The 23,308-nt window shown below is 47.6% G+C and overlaps 1 protein-coding gene across 2 annotated transcripts in view; it reads left to right on the top strand.

Moving 5' to 3' along the window:
* Positions 1-2,605: 2,605 nt before the first annotated feature.
* Positions 2,606-23,308, top strand: part of HPS5 (HPS5 biogenesis of lysosomal organelles complex 2 subunit 2) — an 83,971-nt gene continuing 63,268 nt past the window's right edge. Inside the window, exon 1 of one of the 2 annotated variants that reach the window (XM_082270862.1) lies at positions 2,606-2,683. The gene's annotated coding sequence lies outside the window, so the exon portion shown is untranslated. Of the gene's footprint in view, positions 2,684-14,446; positions 14,551-23,308 lie in introns of those variants that run through there. The other variant, XM_082270861.1, reaches the window with a different exon arrangement.

Genomic DNA, 23,308 nt, shown 5'->3' with positions numbered 1-23,308 from the left:
GAGCAGTTATTTGAGTTATTGTTGCCTTTCTATCATCTAGAACCAGTCTGCCCATTCTCCTCTGACATCAACAAGGCATTTCCTTCCACAAAACTGCCACTCACTGGATATTTTCTCTTTTTTGGACCATTCTCTGTAAAGCCGAGAGATTGTTGTGTGTGAAACTCCCAGTAGATCACCAGTTTTTGGAACACTCAGACCAGCCCGTCTGGCACCAACAACCATGCCATGTTCAAAGTCACTTAAATCCCCTTTCTTGCCCATTTTGATGCTTGGGTTAAACTTCACCAATTCTAGATGCCAAAATCCATTGAGTTGCTGCCATGTGATTGGCTGATTAGTAATTTGTGTGACCAAGCAATAGAACAGGTGTAGCTAATAAAGCTTCTACCGTCTAAGATAATGGATGCAAGGCCTAATATAAAACTGGGAAGAGTTCAATTCAATTTGATGATTCATCAAATGATCACACAGAACAGCCAACGTGTTTCGGTGGCCATTGCACTCCCACTTCATCAGGGCTACAAACTGAACATAAAAACATTGGATCCAAATAAATTTTTTAACCTCTTCAGACCAGGGCCAAACAAACCTTCACCCAATAGAGAAAGGTCTGCTCTTATTCCTCCTCCCTCTGCCATATTTGGAATATATACAGGGGGTACCTAGTTTTGACAGGGATCTGCTCCCACTTCTGCTTGGATTGCCTAGACAACCCGACTGGAAGTTCTCCTCCCCCCTCTCTGTCTGCTACCTTTCTGGGACACGTCACCGATCCCAGAAGGGTGCAAGACCATTCACAAAGCACAGCTCTTGCATGCGCAGTGGGAAGCTGGCGGTGAAGCCGCAAGGTTTCACAGCTTGCCGCCCACAGTTAACAAGCTGGCTCCAGGGACCTGAAGACTGCCAAAAAAATCAATGTATAGGGGAAAACATTAACCCGTTGGCGCTGGCTGCATGCAAATATGCAGTCTCTCGGCGGGTGGGCTTTGGCGCCAAACAGCTGCATAATTGCATGAATTGGTGGAATCCAGCTGTGTCCCGAGATCGTGCTCCCGACACAGACACCAGTGGCTAAGGGAAAGTTCACAATTGTTACTTGCGATCAGGTGCTTTCCGATCATGTGACAGGCGGTCACATGATCATAAACCTCACCCCGCCTCCCGGCATCCTAAACCCCTTAAAGAGCTTGGGAGGGCCCAGCTCCAAGGGGTTAAAGAAAATAAAAAATATCCCTCTCTCTCCCCCACTCCCTCCCTATCTCCCCCACTCTCTCTCTTCCTCTCCCTCTCTATCTCTCTCGCTCCCTCCCCCTCTCTCGCTCCCTCTCTCTCTCTCCCTCCCTCTCTCTCTATTTCTCCCTCCCTCTATCTCTCTCTCTCCCTCTTTCTCCCCCCTCTCTTCCTCTTTCTCTCATCTCCCCCCCCCCTTCTCTCCCTCCCCTCCTCAAAAAAGCAAAAAGGCTGCTGTTTACTAAGCTCAATAGCTCAAGATGAAATTTAGTCACACTAAAGGTGTCAACTTGTGAACCCCGGTGGGTTCTCTGATAGGCCAACTATCTCTACTCAACTATGAAAGTAGCCGTGGCTGAACATTTCTGGGGTGTGCAAGTATTGCTAAATCCATCCATCATGTGTATTCTTCTTGAATCTTGGTGTGTTTGTGTATTTCTTCCAGATCTGTGCAGTAATCCAGTGGGAGACTTTTCCTTTCCTGTAATAAAGACCGCTCACTGCTACTCTCTCTCCTTGTGCAGGGTGACAGGTCCTGTCTCCACCCCCTCTTGTAGTATCCTGCAGGCAGCATGTAGTGGGTGGAGCCTGTTCTCTCCTTGTGCAGGGTGACTGGTCTTGTTTCTGCCCCTTCCTGTAGTTTTCTGTAGGCAGCATGTAGTGGGTGGAGCCTGTTCTCTCCTTGTGCAGGGTGACTGGTCTTGTTTCTGCCCCCTCCTGTAGTTTTCTGTAGGCAGCTTGTAGTGGGTGGAGCCTGTTCTCTCCTTGTGCAGGGTGACTGGTCTTGTTTCTGCCCCCTCCTGTAGTTTTCTGTAGGCAGCATGTAGTGGGTGGAGCCTGTTCTCTCCTTGTGCAGGGTGACTGGTCTTGTTTCTGCCCCCTCTCCTGTAGTTTTCTGCAGGCAGGCTGTAGTGGGCCCCTCCCACAGCTCTGCTCTGGGTACGTATAGCACAGTGATGATGTCACTGCTACATTTACAAGGTAAAATCAGGGTTTATAGAGGCATTTAATGCACACAAAAATGGATTTATATCTGTTTTGCCTAGCAAGGGATATATTAAAATGCAAATTTTCAGCTCTGCTTTAAAGCACGACCCCAGCTTTAGAGAACAGCGCTCACATGTCATACATGGCCCATTAATGTCATGTGACCATTTAAAAGCCACCTGGATTCAAGGCATATATCCTGTTTATTTGTTGATGTGCTGAGGAAGGGGTGACAAAAAGCTGGAGTTCTGCTTCAAGAATCTTAGGAAATGACCGGTCCTCTTTAAGTTCCCTTTAACAACGAATGGCTTTTTTTTTTCTAAAACAAAAGTGAAAGTATATGATGTACCTGGTATGGTGCCGGATGTTCAGAGAGGACGAATAACCCAGAAAGCCCCTTTCGTCTCGCCAAATAGGGAATGCCGGGTGCTTTCCTGAAGTCTCATCATTAAACATCAGGCAGGTAAGTCATTAGGGATAAAAATAAACTTCTTTATATAAAGAGTTTCCCAGAATAACCAGAAGGTTGAAGCTGTAAACTCAGACATTTTGTTGCCTAAATCCGCGTTTCTCAACCTTATTACAGTGGTGGCCCCCTATAACAGTATTATAATCTGGGGACACCCCAGTCTGAAAATAATAAATGTTACTTCTCAATGGGAAACCTGAGCCTGGGATGACGCACACAACCACTCTGATTACATTCATTTTGTATCAGAGGCCCCCTATCACATCAGAGGCCCCCCCTTATTATCAACCCCCACCCCCCAATCACTTCAGAGGTCCCCCATCATACCAGAAGCCTCCCATTCACATCAGAGGCCCCCCTTCACATCAAATGTCCTCCATCATACCAAAACCCCCCCCCCCGTTTACACCAGAGTCCCCCTTCACATCAGAGGCCCCCCCTTATTATCAACCCCCACCCCCCAATCACTTCAGAGGTCCCCCATCATACCAGAAGCCTCCCATTCACATCAGAGGTCCCCCTTCACATCAAATGTCCTCCATCATACCAGAAGCCCCCCCCCCCCGTTTACATCAGAGTCCCCCTTCACATCAGAGGTCCTCCATCATACCAGAAGCCCCCCGTTTACACCAGAGTCCCCCTTCACATCAGAGGTCCTCCATCATACCAGAAGCCCCCCCGTTTACATCAGAGTCCCCCTTCACATCAGAGGTCCTCCATCATACCAGAAGCCCCCCGTTTACACCAGAGTCCCCCTTCACATCAGAGGTCCTCCATCATACCAGAAGCCCCCCGTTTACACCAGAGTCCCCCTTCACATCAGAGGTCCTCCATCATACCAGAAGTTCCTCCATCATACCAGAAGTTTCCCGTTTACTTAAGGGGTCCCTCCATCACATCAGAGGTCCCTCCATCTAATTAGAGGTCCCCCCATCACATTAGAGGTGCCCCCATCACATCAGAGCCCCCCCCCATCACATTAGTGCCTCCTCCCAATCACATTAGTGCCCCCCATCACATCAGAGGTCCCCCTATCACATCAGAGGTCCCTCCATCACATCAGAGTACCCCCCAATAAATCAGAGCCCCCTTCATTTCAGAGGCCCCCGCATAACATCCAAGGTCTTTTTATCACATCAGACCTCCCCCTCCACAACAGAACCCGCCCTTCCCCTTATCATATCAGAGTTTCCCCATCACATCAGAGGTCCCCCTATCACAACAGAGCCCCCCCCCCCAATCACATCAGAGGTTCCCCATCACTTCAGAGGTCTTCCCATTACATCAGAGCCCCCTTCAGATCAGAGGTCCCCCCCATAACATCCAAAGTCTTCTTCCCATCACATCAGAGGTCCCCCCATCACATTACAGGTCCCCCATCATACCAGAACCCCCCGTTCACATCAGAGGCCTCTTCATCACATCAGAGTCCCCCCTTCACGTCAGAGGTCTTCCATCATACCAGAAGCCCTCTGTTCACATCAGAGGTCCCCCATTACATCAGAATCCGCCCATCACATCAGAGGTCCCCCATCACATCAGAATCCGCCCATCACATCAGAGGTCCCCCATCACATCAGAATCCGCCCATCACATCAGAGGTCCCCCATCACATTAGTTCCCCGGCCCTTCCATCATACCAGATTCCCCCCCATCAAATCAGAGCCCCGTTCATATCAGAGGTCCCCACATAACATCCAAGGTCTTCCCATCATATCAGAGGTCCCCCATCACAACAGAGCCCCCCTTCCTATCAGAGGTCCTTCCATCACATAAGAGTCCCCCTTCATATCAGAATTCTCCCAATAAAATCAGAGCCCCCTTCATATCAGAGATCCCCCCCCCCCATAACATCCAAGGTCTTCCCATCACATCAGAGGTTCTTCTATCACATTGGAGTCCCCCCATTAAATCAGAGCCCCCTTTATTTTAGAGTTCCCCCCCCCCCCATAACATCCAAAGTCTTCTTCTCATCACATCACATCAGGCTATCCCATCACATCAGAGGTCCCCCATCATACCATATGACCCTCATTCACATCAGGGGTCCCTCCATCACATCCGAGGTCCCCCATCACATCAGAGGTCCTTCCATCACATCAGAGTCCCCCCTTCATATCAGAGGTCTCCACATAACATCCAAGGTCTTCCCATCATATCAGAGGTCCCCCATCACATAAGAGTCCCCCCTTCATATCATAGTTCTCCCAATAAAATCAGAGCCCCCTTCATATCAGAGATCCCCCCCCATAACATCCAAGGTCTTCCTATCACATCAGAGGTCCTTCCATCACATCGGAGTCCCCCCATCAAATCAGAGCCCCCTTCATATCAGAGCCCCCCATAACATCCAACGTCTTCTCATCACATCAGAGCTATCCCGTCACATCAGAGGTCCCCCATCATACCATAAGCCCACCGTTCACATCCGAGGTCCCCCATCACATCCGAGGTCCCCCATCACATCAGAGGTCCTTCCATCACATCGGGGTCCCCCCATCAAATCAGAGCCCCCTTCATATCAGAGCCCCCCATAACATCCAACGTCTTCTCATCACATCAGAGCTATCCCGTCACATCAGAGGTCCCCCATCATACCATAAGCCCACCGTTCACATCAGAGGTCCCCCATCACATCCGAGGTCCCCCATCACATTAGAGGTCCCCCTTCATATCAGAGGTCCCCCCGATAACATCCAAGATCCTGCTATCACATCAGAGCCACCCTTCATATCAGAGACCCCCCCCCCACCCCCATCACATGAGGGTGATGAGTTGCCCCCTCCCCACCCCCCCCCCCTCCTTATCACCCATGACAGAGTCTTCCCATCACAAAGTCCTATCATCACATCAGAGCCCCCCAACATAGATCCTCCCAATCACACAGTTGACCTCCCCTCCCATCCCAGCCCCCCCCTCTAATCACATGATCTCCCCATCACAGAGCCCCCAAACCACAAAGTCCCCCCATCACAACCCCCCAAATTACACAGTCCCCTCTTCACATCAAAGCCTAACCTTTTGACTCCAGCAATGCATCAGAGGGAAGGAGGTGGAGGAGATCTAAAGAAGCTGAATTCCTGTCCTGTCCTGAATGCTGGGGATGGTCCTGAATGCTGGGGATGGTTCTGCATGCTGGGGCTGGTCCTGCATGCTGGGGATGGTCCTGAATGCTGGGGATGGTTCTGCATGCTGGGGATGGTCCTGAATGCTGGGGATGGTCCTGAATGCTGGGGATGGTCCTGAATACTGGGGATGGTCCTGAATGCTGGGGATGGTCCTGAATACTGGGGATGGTCCTGCATTCTGGGGATGGTTCTGAATGCTGGGGATGGTCCTGAATGCTGGGGATGGTTCTGCATGCTGGGGGTGGTCCTGCATGCTGGGGATGGTCCTGAATACTGGGGATGGTCCTGCATTCTGGGGATGGTTCTGCATGCTGGGGATGGTCCTGAATGCTGGGGATGGTCCTGAATGCTGGGGATGGTCCTGAATGCTGGGGATGGTCCTGAATGCTGGGGATGGTCCTGAATGCTGGGGATGGTCATGCATGTTGCCTGCTCTGGGTCAGCCTTATGTGTTGGCTTGGTGTGGGCAAACTGGCCACCAACACCACAGCAATAAATGATGCCATGCGTCCTGGTCCTAGCATGTCATTGGTTATTAGCTTGTGCCCACCCACGCCACGGAAACTCATCACGCTGACTGTGGGTTAACTAGGTACTGTGCTCGCGGCCTCTTGGGAAAACCAATCAATGGCACCTCAGTTGAGAAACCCTGATATAAAGTTCCAAGCTGCTGATCTCATGTAGCCTCTTTGCAGACACTTCATATCAACACGTTTTCCAGCGATGGCTGCATGGTAATTCTCAGGACAGATTTCCCAATAGTGACAACAATGGACCATGCCTGGGCAGTGTGTGCTTTAACAGACACTTGTAGTCTTCAGCAGAAGCCATGTGATGAGAGGACAATGCAGGAGCACAACTAGAAGACAGGGACAGTGACTCAAAGCACGGAAGCCATTGGTTTGTGATGACAGCCAGGAAATTAGCATTTTTCAAATAGATTAGCAATGGGAAACTCAATATTTTATTCTGCAGAGGTCTCCTTTAAAGGGCACTTCCTGATAACCACTTGCCGACCACAAGGCATATATATATATCCCGGTTCCACCAGCAACAATAGACCCCCCTGCAAGAATAGATCCCCTCCAGCAACAACAGATTCCCCAGTAACCAGCATCAATAGACCCTCTAACAGCCAGCAGAAAAGACCCCTCCCCTAACTGTACATCCCTCCCAGCAATGACTGACCCCCCAGCAACATAAGACCCACCCTAGCAACAACAGACCCCTGGGCCCCTTCCTTCACAAAAATAGATCCCCTCCAGCAACAATAGATCCCCCAGGAACCAGCATCAATAGACCCTCCAGCAGCCAGCAGATCCCTCACCCCCTGCAACATAGACCCCCCCCCCCCCCAAGTAACAATATATTGCCACCAGCAATAATAGACCCCCTGCAAGAATAGATCCCCTCCAGCAATGATAGATTCCCCAGTAGCCAGCTTAAAAAGACCCTCTAGCAGCCAGCAGTAAAGACCCCTCCCCCAACTTTACATCCCTCCCAGCAACGACTGACCCCCCCAGAAACAGAAGACCCGCTTCCTTCACAAAAATAGATCCCCTACAGCAGTACTCTCCAACCTTTTTATCGCCGTGGACCGGTCAACGTTTGATAATTTTTCTGTGGCCCGCTGAGGGGGGGGCGAGCGCCAATGCAGAGTGCCCACAGCGTGCACCCAGTCAATGCACAGTGCCCACAGCATGCCTCCAATCAATGCACAGTGCCCACAGCATGCCCCCAATCAATGCACAGTGGCCACAGCATGCCCCCAATCAATGCACAGTGCCCACAGCATGCCCCCAATCAATGCACAGTGGCCACAGCATGCCTCCAATCAATGCACAGTGCCCACAGCATGCCTCCAATCAATGCACAGTGCCCACAGCATGCCCCCAATCAGTGCACAGTGCCCACAGCATGCCCCCAATCAATGCACAGTGGCCACAGCATGCCCCCAATCAATGCACAGTGGCCACAGCATGCCCCCAATCAATGCACAGTGCCCACAGCGTGCACCCAGTCAATGCACAGTGCCCACAGCGTGCACCCAGTCAATGCACAGTGCCCACAGCATGCCTCCAATCAATGCACAGTGCCCACAGCATGCCCCCAATCAATGCACAGTGCCCACAGCATGCCCCCAATCAATGCACAGTACCCACAGCATGCCTCCAATCAATGCACAGTGCCCACAGCATGCCCCCAATCAATGCACAGTGCCCACAGCATGCCCCCAATCAATGCACAGTGGCCACAGCATGCCCCCAATCAATGCACAGTGCCCACAGCATGCCTCCAATCAATGCACAGTGCCCACAGCATGCCTCCAATCAATGCACAGTGCCCACAGCATGCCCCCAATCAATGCACAGTGCCCACAGCATGCCCCCAATCAATGCACAGTGCCCACAGCATGCCCCCAATCAATGCACAGTGGCCACAGCATGCCCCCAATCAATGCACAGTGCCCACAGCATGCCTCCAATCAATGCACAGTGCCCACAGCATGCCCCCAATCAATGCACAGTGGCCACAGCATGCCCCCAATCAATGCACAATGCCCACAGCATGCCCCCAATCAATGCAGAGATGCCAGCGTTTCCCCCGAGACCAGTGCACTTACCTCACGGCAGCTTCTCTTCAGTCCCCGGGTGTCCTTGAGTCCTCAGTCCTCCCGCCTCCTCCTCGGCCAATGGCATGAGTTTTGCCTTTCGGCCAATCAGGAAGCGGGAGGACCCGCTCCCTGCTTGGCCAGGAGGAGGATCGGTGTGACAATAGCGAATTTTCATTCGCTATTGTCACACAATGGGCAGGCTCGGGCGCAGAGTGCTCTGCGCCCCGGCCGCCACAGTAAAATTGTTTAAAGTTCCTTGGGCGGCCCGGTACCTTTTGATCCACGGACCGGTACCGGTCCGCGGCACGGGGGTTGGGGAACACTGCCCTACAGCAACCATAGATCCCCTACAGCAACAGTAGATCCCCCAGCAGCCAGCATCAATAGGCCCTCCAGCACACCCCAGCACCTCTTTCCATGACATACATTCAGTGCTAGAGGTGTCGGAACTGCGTTCCCCCGCGTTCCCGATGAAAAAAAGCCCTGGTGACAACACTCTGTCCTTGTCTCCCAATCACGCTCCTGCATTGTCACATGTGCCTCTGCTGTAGACTGCAGATGTGCCAACACACATTGCCCAGGCATGGTCAGGAAGCCAGTCCAGGGCAAAGAGGTGCAGCCAACGCTGGAGAGAGTGCATGAAGACAGGAAATGGGTGAAAGCGGCCGGCGGGAGGAGATCGGCATTACTAAGAATAGAGATGGATGGAGGAAAAAAAGGAAAAATTATATTTTCCTGCATTCAGATAACTTCTTCTTTTGTCATTTGGAAAGAGGAACAACAGCCAGCTGTCCTCAGTTCACACACAGTCATCACATTTATAGAGATGTGAAATCTATTATTCCTGTCCATATATATATATATAGCTGATGTCAGTAATTCTTTCACATAAAGTCATTTTCTGCTGAATCTGTCTGAACTCCTGCACATGCGTGGGAGTGACAACGACTCCGCTGGCCAATGACAGCGGCCGGTGATCAAGATCTGGAAGGTGACCACCCAAAGATGTCAGCGGCTGGGAGGGGGAGCATCACTGGAGCCGAGGTGAGTATTGTTCCTCTATAACTAATTCCGGACCGCCCACCGCCGATTTACTGCAGCAGTGCGGCCCTCCTGCGCGAACCAATGTAGACCTACGTCGGCCGGGCGCCTGCAGCTAGGGGGCGAGCACGCGCCGCCGGCAGTGCAATCCTGCCCCAACTCGACAGCGGGGACTCCGATGCACTGGGCAGGTGGCTCTGATTGCCGCCTGACACCCGCGATCGCTCCCCGCTGAGAGAGAAGAACGGTCGGCTGTTGTAAACACAGCTGACCATTCTTCTCCCTGGAATGATCACAGAGCTCCTGTGATCCTTCTATATATAGGATCACATGTCTCTATGGTCATTCCATAAGCCCCGCCCCCATACAGTTAGACTCACTCCCCATAGGCTCACATTTAACCCCTTGATCACCCACAGGGTTAACCCCTTCCCTGCCAATGTCATTATTTCATATTTTTAGCACTGATTACTGTAGTAATGTCACTGGTCCTCCCAAAAGTGTCAAAAGTGTCAGTTAAGGGGTCCGATCTGTCCGCCGCAATGTCGCAGTCCCACTAAAAATCGCAGAAACCAATAAAAATGACATAAATCTTTCCCCTAATTTGTAGATGTGATAACTTTTGCGCAAATTAATCAGAATACGCTTATTGCGATTTTTTTTTTACCAAAAATATGTAGCAGACAACAAATTGGCGCAAAATGTTAAAAAAATTTGATTTTTAAATTTTTTTGGGGAAATGTTATATAGCAGAAAGTGAAAAATATGGGGTTTTTTTTTTCAGAATTGTCGCTCTTTTTTTTGTTTATAGCGCAAAAAATAAAAATCGCAGTGGTGATCAAATACCACCAAAATAAATTTCTATTTGTGGGACAAAAAGGACATCGATTTTATTTGGGTACAGCATCGCACGACCGCGCAATTGTCAGTTAAAATAACGCAGTGCTGAATCGCAAAATTTGGCCTGGTCATTAATGGGGAAAATCTTCCTGTCCAGAAGTGGTTAATCTGATTACATTCACATATGAACATAATAAAAAAGGTGAAAACAGTATTTTATGAAAAATAAAAGAGTATGGCGACTGCTTATGATACAGAAAACTAAACATCAGCCTGCTAGGGTTTAGATCTAATTTAAAAATGAATTTCCTATTGTGTTTCCAAACTCCTGTGCTCTGGACCAGTGCTGGGACAAGATCATTCAGTGCCCAGGGCAAGGATGCCAAATTGCCTCCCCCCCCCTTCATTATTTATGAGTTTATGAGGAGGAGGAGGAGAGAGAGCACAGCCCGCATCTCCTCCCGGCTCTCACCTCCTTTCACGCTGGACTGACAGGAGTAGTGAAGTGAACTGTCACTACTCCTGTCAGCCTTACAGTAGAAGGAACTTGCGGCACCCCCATCCCAACAATACATCCTGCGCCCAGGGCAGCCGTTCCTTCTGCCCACCCCTTGTCCTAACCCTGCTCTGGACAGTTGTAATACATTATGATTTTTCTATAGATTTATTGTTAGTATTGGGGCAGCGACTTTAATGTTGATGTCACGCCACTTCATAATATCAGTCAACAGCGGCTTTCTATGTGACTTATAGAGGTTTTGCATTGATATATCGGGTATGTTTGGCGTGCTATGTATGCGATCCCCATGGAGCAATTAACTGCGGGGAGTATGGCTACGTTTAAAAGACTCTTGGACGTGCATCTCAAGGATCAGAACATTCAGGGGTATGAGAGATGATTACGGCCACACATACCTACACAGGTTGAACTGGATGGACTATTGTCTTTATTCAACCTCAACTACTATGCAACCATGTAACTATGTAATTACCATCTTTTGCCGGCTCTGGTCAGGGGTGTATCTACCGTGAAGGAAAAAAAAAAGGCGTTTGCCTTGGGGGGTATTTTTCAGGGGGGGCACAGCCCTCAGGCAGAAGGGACACTACGAGCAGTGGCATAGCTCCGGGGGTGCAGGGGGTGCAGACCGGGTGACACCCACCAGAGGGGTGACACTATGAGCGGCCACGGACTGACCGTTCGGTGACAGAGGAGCAAAGCAGAAGCAGGAGGCGGCGGTGGCTGCAGCCTCCGATCTCGGAGGTAGCTTACTTGGCAGAGCAGGTCGGAGTCCCAGGCTGGGATCGTGCCTCGGCTGCCTCGCTACACACAGCTAGTAAAAAAGGGGCCAGCGGGCTGCGGGAAGGTGAGAGTCCGGTGAATTTTTTTTGGGGGGGATGGGAGAACCTCCTGGTGTAGTATGGGGGGATGGAAGAGTCCCCCCTCTCTCTCTCTTCCCCCCCCACCTCTTCCCCCCTCTCTCACCCCCTCCTCTCTCTCACCCCCTCTTTCTCTCTTCCCCCCACCTCTTCCCCCCTCTCTCTCTCACCCTTTTTTCTCTCTCTCACCCCCTTCTCTGTCTCTTACCCCCCCTCTCTCTCTCTCTCTCTCTTTCCCCCACCTCCTCTCCCCCTCTCTCTCTCACCCCTCCTCTCTCTCTTTACCCCTCTCTCACCCTGTTCTCTCTCTCTCTCTCCCCCCCCCTCTCTCTCTCACCTCCCCTCTCTCTCTTTCCCCTACCTCCTCTCCCCCTCTCTCTCTCACCCCTCCTCTCTCTCCCTTTACCCCTCTCTCACCCTCTCTCTCTCTCTCTTTCTCTTTCCCCCACCTCTTCCCACCCTCTCTCTCAGCCCTTTCTCTCTCTCTCACCCCCTCTCTCTTCCCCCTCTCTCTCTCTTCCCCCCCTCTCTCTCTCTCCCCATTCTCTGTCTCTCACCCCCTCTCTCTCTCTCTCTTCCCCCCTCTCTCTCTCTCTCTCTCTCATCCCCCTCTCTCTCTCTCTTTCCCCCCCTCTCACCCCCCTTCTCTCTCGCACCCCCTTCTCTCTCTCCCCCCTCTCTCTCTCACCCCCTTCTCTCTCTCTCACCACCCTATCTCTCTCTCTTTCCCCCACCTCCTCTCCCCTCCCCTCTCTCTTTACCTCTCTCTCTCACCCCCCACCTCTTTCCCCCTCCCTCTTTCTCTCACCCCCACCTCTGAAGCTCTTATAGGAAGAGGTGGAGCCTAAAGAAGAAGGGGTGTATCTTAAACAGAATAACAAATTTAGATTGGGGGGGGGTACCCAATTTTAGTAATATATATATATTATAATAGTTATTATTATTATTATTAATAATAAAAATTCTATATTAATAATTCTCATATGTATTTATTATTTTGTTCCCTGGCTCCTGTACTCTGGACGGTTGTATATATTATTTTACTTACATTATTATTATTGGTTATAGCCCCGGTTCACACTAGGGCGACCTGTGAGGCGACCTGGTCGCCTCACAGGTCGCCACAGGTCGCCTCCCATAGGGAAGCTACGGACCCGTTCTAATAGGAGCGACACAAGTCGCTCCGACCTAGAAAAAGGGTCCGGAGCTTCTTTGGGGCGACCAGGAGGCGACCGCCATAGACTTCAATGTTATGAAGTCTGTGGCGGCCGCTCCGAGGTCGCGGCGCGCTGCTCGCACCGCGATCTCGGAGGTCGCCCCTGAAAGTAGCGTCGCGCCAGTGTGAACCGGCGCATATTTGTTGGTTATTATTATTATTATTATTATTAATAATAATAATAATAATAGTCCTTGTATATATTTATTATTTTGTTTCCTGGCCCCTGTACTCTGGAGTCTGCACAGTTGTATATAATATTTTTGTATATAATATTATTATTGCTTATATTTATTGGTTATTATTATTATTAATAATAATAGTTCCTGCATATTTATTATTTTGTTTTTTGCCTCCTGTACTCTGGACAGTTGTATATAATAGTTTTGCTTATTATTAGTGTTGTTGTTATTATTATTAATAGTTTCTGTATATATTTATTATTTTGTTTCCTGGCTCCTGTACTCTGGACAGTTGTATGAATTATTATTGTATATATTATTATTATTATTATTGCTTATATTTATTGGTTATTATTATTATTATTACTATTAATAGTTCCTGTATATATTTATTATTTTGTTTCCTGGCTCCTGTACTTTGGACAGTTGTATATATTATTTTTGTATATGTTACTATTATTGCTTATATTTATTGGTTATTATTATTATTAATATTATTATTATTATTATTAATAGTTCCTGTATTTTTATTATTTTGTTTCCTGGCTCCTGTACTCTGCACAGTTGTATATAATATTTTTGGAAATATTATTATCATTGCTTATATTTATTGGTTATTATTACTATTATTATTATTAATAATAATAATAATAATAGTTCCTGCATTTTGATTATTTTGTTTCCTGGCTCCTGTACTCTGCACAGTTGTATATAATATTTTTGGAAATATTATTATTATTATTGGTTATTATTATTATTGTTATTAATAATAATAGTTCCTGCATATTTATTATTTTGTTTCTTGCCTCCTGTACTCTGGACAGCTGTATATAATATTTTTGTATATATTATTATTATTGCTTATGATTAGTGTTGTTATCATTATTAATAGTTTCTGTATATATATTTATTATTTTGTTTCCTGGCTCCTGTACTCTGGACAGTTGTATATATTATTTTTGTATATTTTATTTATGTTGCTTATTATTTGTGTTATTATTATTAATAGTTCCTGTGTATATTTATTATTTTGTTTCCTGGCCCATTGCCTTGGACAGTTGTGTATATTATTATTGTATATACTTATTGCTGATTATGATGATGGTCATGATTATTTATAATAATTTTTATCAGTAATAATTCTTGTATATATTTATGATTGTGTTTCCAGTTGTATATAGAGTGTTGCAATGTTTGACCCCCCCCCCCCCCCCCCATCCCATGTGTGCACATTGATAACACAGGCTGCAGTCATGCAGTAATGAAAGGCATGTGACACAGCATTGTGACTCTCTCTCAGCTCAGTACACCCAGCCAATCACAGGCCTCCTCCCAGCTCCAACTCCCCTGGCAGCCAATCAGGGAGGTGGTCTCTCTCTTTCCCTCCCTCCAAACCAGCAGAGTTCCTTAGCTTGTGCTTTGATTGTAACATTGTAACTCTAGTTCCAGGAAGAAGGCTGACAGTAAGTAGAGTTTTCTGCTAGATTGTAAGCTCTGTGGGTCAGGCTGTAGGCAGGGCTGGGTATGCTGTGACTGTCAGTGATTGCTGATCAGCAGACAGGAGATTGAAGGTGATTAGCTGTGTAAATATTGATCCTCTGTGTGTGACAGATTTATGTGTTGGGAAGATTCTTTCTGTTTGTTTTGTAAGTCAATCTTCTGCTCATTAGAAGTCAATGACAGTAATTACCCCGGCAGGGATCATGTGATCAGGGTAATTACTCTCTCTGGGATGGGGGGGAAGAGAAGAGCTCTGATCTGAATGCTCTCATTTCTGACCGGTTAGATTTTATCTCTTAAAATTCAAAAAGTAAATTGCGATATAAAAGTAGATTTTTATTCTCCATGGCAGGAATAGGAAGGCGCCCAATGTACAGGGAGGGAGCTGCTGAGCTCTTCTCAGGTTGCTGTGTAATTGGGGTCTCTTGCACACATTCCAAATAAGAGTTGTGTTTGTACTTGTGTAGCTTTTCCAGGACTCTGAATACATCCGCAATGTTGTCTATGGCCGGGGTCCCCAAACTACACCCTGATGGCCAAATACAGCCCACTGCAAGATTTTATCTGGCCCTCTGATGAAAGGGGGACTCTTGACTCCAATGTAAGCAGGGTTTTGATGGGGGACTCCGATGTAAGCGGGGCTTTGATGAGGACTCTGATGTAAGCGGGGCTTTGATGGGGACTCTGATGTAAGCGGGGCTTTGATGGGGACTCTGATGTAAGCGGGGCTTTGATGGGGACTCTGATGTAAGCGGGGCTTTGATGGGGGACTCCGATGTAAGCGGGGCTTTGATGGGGGACTCCGATGTAAGCGGGGCTTTGATGGGGACTCTGATGTAAGCGGGGCTTTGATGAGGACTCCAAAGTAAGCGAGGCTTTGATGGGGACTCTGATATAAGCGAGGCTTTGATGGGGACTCCGATGTAAGCGGGGCTTTGATGGGGGACTCCGATGTAAGCGGGGCTTTGATGAGGACTCCAAAGTAAGCGAGGCTTTGATGGGGACTCTGATATAAGCGAGGCTTTGATGGGGACTCTGATATAAGCGAGGCTTTGATGGGGACTCCGATGTAAGCGGGGCTTTGATGGGGACTCTGATGTAAGCGGGGCTTTGATGAGGACTCCAAAGTAAGCGAGGCTTTGATGGGGACTCTGATATAAGCGAGGCTTTGATGGGGACTCCGATGTAAGCGGGGCTTTGATGAGGACTCCGATGTAAGCGGGGCTTTGATGAGGACTCCAAAGTAAGCGAGGCTTTGATGGGGACTCTGATATAAGCGAGGCTTTGATGGGGACTCCGATGTAAGCGGGGCTTTGATGGGGGACTCCGATGTAAGCGGGGCTTTGATGGGGACTCCGATGTAAGCGGGGCTTTGATGGGGACTCCGATGTAAGTGGAGCTTTGATGGGGGACTCCGATGTAAGTGGGGCTTTGATGGGGACTCCTTTTGTAAGCGGGATTTTGATGGGGACTCCGATGTAAGCGGGGCTTTGATGGGGGACTCTGATGTAAGGGGAGACTCTCTATTGTGAGAGAGACTTTGGCAGGGACTTGTGTGTGTGTGTGTGTGTTGGGGGGGGGGGGGGTTGATGTAAGGGGGCTTTGATGGGGACACTTATGCAAAGAAGGGCTATGTTGTAAAGCGGACTCCAGTGTAGGGGGGACTTTGATGGGGGGGGGGGACTCTGATGTAAGGGGGACTTTGACAGGGAATTTTGTGTGTGTATGGAGCTGGGGGGAGAAGTTGGATGTAAGGGGAACTCAGGTGTACTGGGGCTTTGATGGGGACACTTATGCAATGAGGGGCTCTGTTGTAAGGGGGGCTCCAATGTAAAGGGGACTCTGATGTGGGGGGGGGGACTTTGATGTAAGAGGGACTCCTCTTTGCAGGCCATAATTCTCCCCAAACAAAATCTCCCCCCAGCACAAATCTTTGGCCCCCATCTCCCCTCTCAGCTCATCACCCATCCTAGCAAAAATCCTCTACTCCCTCTAATTTCCCCTTTGAGCACAAATCTCCCTCCAGTCCCCCCTTCTAGCACCCCCCCCCCCTCTAAATATCCCCCATGAACATAAATTCCTAAATCCCCCCCCCCCCCCTAAAATTTTCCTTCCGAGCATAAATCTCCCCCAAATCCCCCCCCCCCCCATTCTTACTTGAACAAATATTCCCCCAACATCCCCCTTCCTAACACAAATGGCAGGAGGGGAGAGAGAGCACAGCCTGCACCTCCTACCGGCTCTCTTCTGCTCTCGGGATTCGGTTTGCCACTTCCCGCACTAAGCTGACCGGATCAGTGATGCTGCTGTCACTACTCCGGTCATCTTGTGGCAGCAGGAAATCTCCATGAGAGCCCCCCCCCCCCTCTTGTCCCTGGCACTGAGGGGGACCTTGATGGGGACTCCAATGTAGCTGAGATTTGGATGGGAGCTCTGATGTAAAGTGGGACTCTGATGGAAAATTTTTTGGGGGATTTCTTTGCTCTGTTTTGCTGAAGTTTCTTTATCATTTTTGGTAAATCCGATCTCCCTGATTACAATAGTAACAAGTAAAGCGTCTTCCTTCATTTACATTTGATCTTCTCCTTTATTATTATTTGCTGGCCCGGCTTTTTCTGCCACTTTTTGCTTACGAGTTTAAATCAGTCATTTTTGCTAGAAAACTACTAAGAACCCCCAAACATAAAATTATTATTTCTTCTTTTTTTTTAGCAGAGACCCCAGGGAATAAAACCGGTGAGCGTTGCAATTTTTTATATCGCACGATATTTGCGCAGCAATTTTGCAAAACGCAAATTGTCGGGGAAAAAATGTTTAAATGAATTAAAACAAAACGCAATATATACCCCAATTTTTGTTGTAAAATGTGAAAGTTGATGTTAAGCCGAGTATATAGATACCCAGCACGTCATGCTTTAAAATTGCGCACGGAATGGCGACAAACTACGGTAATTAAAAATCTCCATAAGTTAACCACTTGCCGACCGCCGCAAATACATATACTGCGGCAGTCAGCCCCGTGCAGGCAAAGTGACGTATGGGTACGGCACTCGCCTGCCAGCCAATAGGGAGGCGCGCTCCCGCCCCTGCTCGTTCACTGTGATCCCCGCGCGTCCGCCGGTCACTTGCGATCGTCCGTTACAGAGGGAGAAAGGCAGGCGGCTAATGTAAACAAAGCCGCCTGTCATTCTCCCCTGTGTAAGTGCAGAGATCATACGGTCCTGCTATGTAGGATTGTATATCTCTGTTGTTACACAAACAGCCACATCCCATAACAGTAAGAGTCCATTCAGACTAGCGCGACTTGGTCGCCTGACAAGTCGCGGTCGGTCGCTTGCCATTGAGTAGTACAGGACCTGTTCTAATAGGAGCGACACAAGTCGCTCCTACTTAGAAAAAGGTTCTTGTACTACTTTGGGGCGACCTGGAGGCGACTTGCATTGACTTCAATTATATGAAGTCCGTGCAAGTTGCGCCGAAGTCGTGTCGCGCCAGTCTGAATGGGCTGTTAGAATCATGCCCCTAGGGATACATTTAACCCCTCCTTCTCCAATAAAGTTAACCCCTTCCCTGGCAGTGTCATTATTACAGTTACAGTGCATATATATAGCACTGATTACTGCAGTAATGTCACTGGTACCCCCAAAAGTGTCAAAAATGTCAGTCAGGGGTCCGATCTGTCCTCCGCAATGTTGCAATGCCGCAAAAAAAATCGCAGATCGCCGCCATTACTCGTTAAAAAAAAAAAACAATAAAAATGACAAAAATCTTTCCCGTAGTTAGTAAACGCAATAACTTTTGCGCAAACCAATCAAAATACGCTTTTTGCGATTTTTTTTTTTTTTTTTTTTTTTACCAAACATATGGTAAAAAAAAAAAAATGGCCTAAAATGTTAAACAATTTTGATTTTTACATTTTTTTTTGGGAATTTCATATAAAAAAATGTAAAAAATATTGTTATTTTTGCAAAATTGACGCTCTTTTTTTGTTTATAGCGCAGAAAGTAAAAATTGCACAGGTGATCAAATACCACCAAAAGAAAGCTCTGTTTGTGGGAAAAAAAGGACGCCAAATTCGTTTAGGTACCGCGTCGCACGACCGCGCAATTGTCCGTTAAAGTCACGCAGTGCCGAATCGCAAAATAGGCCCTGGTCAGGAAGGGGGGTAAAATCTTCCGGGGCTTAAGTGGTTAAAGTAACGCAGTGCCGAATCGCAAAATGGGCCCTGGTCATTGAGCAGCCAAATCCTCTGGGGCTTAAGTGGTTAAAGGGACGCCAAGGTAAATATGGTTACATGTTATTGCAACACGCCAGTGGAAAAATGCATGTATGTTTTCTAACACGATGCTGTGAGTCGGGGCTCAAGATAATAACCTGGGGGGGGGGGGGGTCATTACTCTGCATGAGATAACACAGGGCAGCCTGGATTTCTGGCAGAATCTCATACAGATATAACCAGGAATATTATTAGGCTAAAAGGGAACAAATAAAAAAAGGTCATTGCTGGGTTTATACACTGTTACCAAAAGTATTGGGACGCCTGCCTTCACACGCACATGAACACACCCAGTCTTAGTCCGTAGGGTTCAATATTGAGTTGGCCCACCCTTTGCAGCTATAACAGCTTCAACTCTTCTAGGAAGGCCGTCCACAAGGTTTAGGAGTGTCTATGGGAATGTTTAACCATTCTTCCAGAAGCACATTTATGAGGTCAGGCACTGATGTTGGATGAGAAGGCCTGGCTCGCAGTCTCCGCACTAATTCATCCCAAAGGTATTCTACTGGGTTGAGGTCAGGACTCTGTGCAGGCCAGCCAAGTTCCTCCACCCCAAACTCGCTCATCCATGTCTTTATGGACCTTGCTTTGTACACTGGTGCGCAGTCATGTTGGAACAGGGAGGAGCCATCCCCAAACTCCTCCCACAAAGTTGGGAGCATGAAATTGTCCAAAATGTCTTGGTATGCTGACGCCTTAAGAGTTCCCTTCACTGGAACTAAGGCTGGATACACACTATACAATTTTTGTTCGATTTCCTTTAGATTTACCTTCAACTATGTAGTACAAGGGCCTGGTTGGTTGCATACAAATTGAAAGTGTTTAGGTCTGACCTCATATTATATGGTTTTTGTAAATCTAAAGGAAAAAAATCTATAGAAAATTGTATAGTGTGTGTCCAGTTTTAGGGGCCAAGCCCAACTCCTGAAAAACAACCCCAATGCCATAATCGCCCCTCCACCAAATGATTTGGACCAATGCACAAAGCAAGGTCCATAAAGACATGGATGAGCGAGTTTTGGGTGGAGGAACTTGACTGGCCTGCACAGAGTCCTGACCTCAACCCGATAGGTGTTCCCTTTGGGATGAATTAGAGCGGAGACTGCGAGCCAGGCCTTCTCATCCAACATCAGTGCCTGACCTCACAACTGTGCTTCTGGAAGATTGGTCAAACATTCCCATAGACACACTCCTAAACCTTGTGGACGGCCTTCCCAGAAGAGTTGAAGCTGTTATGGCTGCAAAGGGTGGGCCAACTCAATATTGAACCCTATGGACTAAGACTGGGATGCCATTAAAGTTCATGTGTGTGTAAAGGCAGGCGTCCCAATACTTTTGGTATTATAGTGTATGTTTCAAACTCCAGACATCACTTTTTGTGACTTGCGACTGTTAAAATGTGAAGAGGGTAAACACTCGGCCCAAGGCTCGGCTGTGCAAACTTCCCTTTCCTTATGTACGTGGCTGCCAAAAAAAGGGTCATGTGACCCGATCTGAACATGTCATCCTCCCACAGACCTTCCTGTCCTCCAGTGTGTACTCATACTGTCCCCATATTGGACCCAAATCCCCCTGTCCCTCACTACTCCTCCAATGTCCCTCTTCTTGGTTTGAGCTATATATATATAATTATATAATTTTTTTTTTTTTTTGTAGAGATGTATATGTCTAAAAATCATTGCAGAGCTACTTCTCCTGTGACACTGCATGTGCATTTATTCTGTGAAAATGGGGGAAAAATTGAATGCTATTGGGCTATTTTCTGTCCAGGTCAAATGTTATTCATTCTCAAAGAAAAGAGAAAATCAGGAAACGAGCACCTGCCGCATTTTTACTCCGGCAGAGTGGCTCTCCTGCGCAAACCAACGTAGACCTATGTCGGTCGCACGCGGGAAGCTAGGGGGCAGAGCGGGGAAGCCGATGCTCGGGGCAGGCGTCTCCGATTGCTGCCTGAAACCCGCGATCGTTCCCCGCTGAGAGAGAAGAACAGTCAGCTGTTATAAACACAGCCAACCGTTCTTCTCCCTGGAATGATCACAGAGCGCCTGTGATCCTTCTATATAGGATCACAGCTCTCTATGGTCATTTCACAAGCCACGCCCCCCACAGTTAGAATCACTCCCCTAGGCTCACATTTAACCCCTTGATCACCCACAGTGTTAGCCCCTTCCCTGCCAGTGTCATTATTACAGTAACAGAGCATATTTTTACTGATTACTGTAGTAATGTCACTGGTCCCCCCAAAAGTGTCAAAAATATCAGGGGTCTGTTTTTGCTCACACTTTCTGTTTTGTTATATCTGTATAAACTCCAATAAAAATCATTTAAAAAAAAAAAATAAAATAATAATAAAAAAAAAAATGTCAGGGGTACGATCTGTCCGCCGCAATGTCGCAGTCCCGCAAAAAAATCGCAGATCGCCGCCATTACTAGTAAAAAATAAATAAATAAAATGACATAAATCTTTCTCCTAGTTAGTAAACACAATAACTTTTGTGCAAACCAATCAAAATACGCTTATTGCGATTTAATTTTATTTATTTTTGTTTGTTTTTTATTTATTTCATATTTATTTAAAAAATATGTAGCAGAACACAAATTGGCCTAAAATGTTAAATTGTGATTTTTAAATTTTTTTTTTTTTTGAATGTCATATAGCAGAATGTGAAAAATATTGTTTTTTTTTTTTTTTTTTTCAAAATTGTTTCTTCTTCCTTCTTCTTTCTTCTTCTTTCTTCTACTTCTTCTTACTTCTTTTTTTTCTTTTTTCTTTTTTTTTTCTTTTTTCTTTTTCGCGCAAAAAATAAAAATTGCACAGGTGATCAAATACCACCAAAAGAAAGCTCTATTTGTGGGGAAAAAAGGACATCAATTTTATTTGGGTAAAGCATCGCACAACCTTGCAATTGTCCATTAAAATAACACAGTGCCGTATCACAAAATAGGGCCTGGTCAGGAAGGGGGCAAATCCTTCCGGTCTTAAAGTGGTTAATGGCCTCTAGGTGGAGCTGACAATTATAGTAAATAATGTTATCCTTTGATCTTTAGCTACTTAGTGGCAATAATGCAATCGTTTCTCTATTCACTCTACTCTACAGTCACCGGCCACTTTATTAGGTACACCTTGCTGGTACCGGGTTGGATCCCCCCCCCCCTCCCCCTTTGCCTTCATTCTTCATGGCATAGATTTTACAAGGTGGTGGAAATATTCCTCAGAGATTTTGCTCCATAGTGATATGCAGTGCTGTATCTTGGCCTAGGCCAACAAGGCCCAGGCCTAGGGCGTCACTTTGCAGGGGGGGGCAGCAAAAAGCTGCACCCTGCACGAAAAAAATAAACAGCCTCCTCCCGGCATGAAAAGGGTCCCCCCCAGCTTGCGCTACACTTTTTGTATAGTGCCAGTCTTATGTGGTGAATTGGGCCAGAGGGCAGGGTCCAGGAGGCAAATCAGTCAGGTACCCCCATAAAGCGGTCATACTGCTACCTACCAGTATGATAATACTGACCGGTCAGGACATTCAGACAGACCGCAGGCCGCCGACCACACTTAATACAACTGGCCCGATGGCCGCCAATGCTAATAAGTGTGGCACTGCAGCCAAATGCTCCGCCTACTCTCCTCTGCCCCCAGGCACTGATGGGCACTCATATGCTGCACTGATTGGCGCTAATAGGCTGTACTGATGGGCACTAATATGCTGCTTTGATGGCCACTGATGAATCGGCAATGGTGGGTACTGATAAACTGCACTGATGGGTACTAATGAGGCTGCACTGATAAGGCAGCACTGATATGCTGCACTGATGGAGCTGAACTTATGGGAACTGATGAGGCTGCACTGATAGACTGTGGTTGTGGTCTGATTTACAGAAGACAGGGCGGGTCATAAACAGGAAGGGGTGTGTCCTTTACAGGAAGGGGTGGGTCATATTTAAATTAGGGGTGCACAAGTTTAGTCAGGCCTAGGGCAGCACAAAACCTAAATACGCCACTGGTGATATGATAGAATCACGCAGTTGCTGCAGATTTGTCGGCTGCACATCCATGATGCCAATCTCCCGTTCAACCACATCCCAAAGGAGCTCTGTTGGATGAGATGTGGTGAGTGTGGAGGCCATTGGAGTACAGTGACCTCATTGTCATGGTGAAGAAACCAGTGGTGATCTAAACTTTGTGACATGGTGCATTATCCTGCTGGAAGGAGCCATTAGAAGATGGGTACACTTGGAGGCGTGCACAGGGAGTGTGGCAGGTGTGCCTGGGCACACCCTAATTGCTGAGTTTGGTGAAGATTCCCCTTATTGCCTGGGCCTGCCCTCCCCCATTTTGCACACCCAGAACGGATAGTAGGGGAAGAGGCCATTCAATATGTCATTTACCGGCCCCTTCTTTTCTAAATGAACACCTTGAACACTCGCTGTGTTCATTCATAACTGAAGCATAG

Source organism: Pelophylax lessonae, assembly GCF_965119305.1.
Source record: "Pelophylax lessonae genome assembly, chromosome: 10".
Classification (NCBI taxonomy): domain Eukaryota; kingdom Metazoa; phylum Chordata; class Amphibia; order Anura; family Ranidae; genus Pelophylax; species Pelophylax lessonae.
This window is presented reverse-complemented; position numbering and strand designations above follow the sequence as displayed.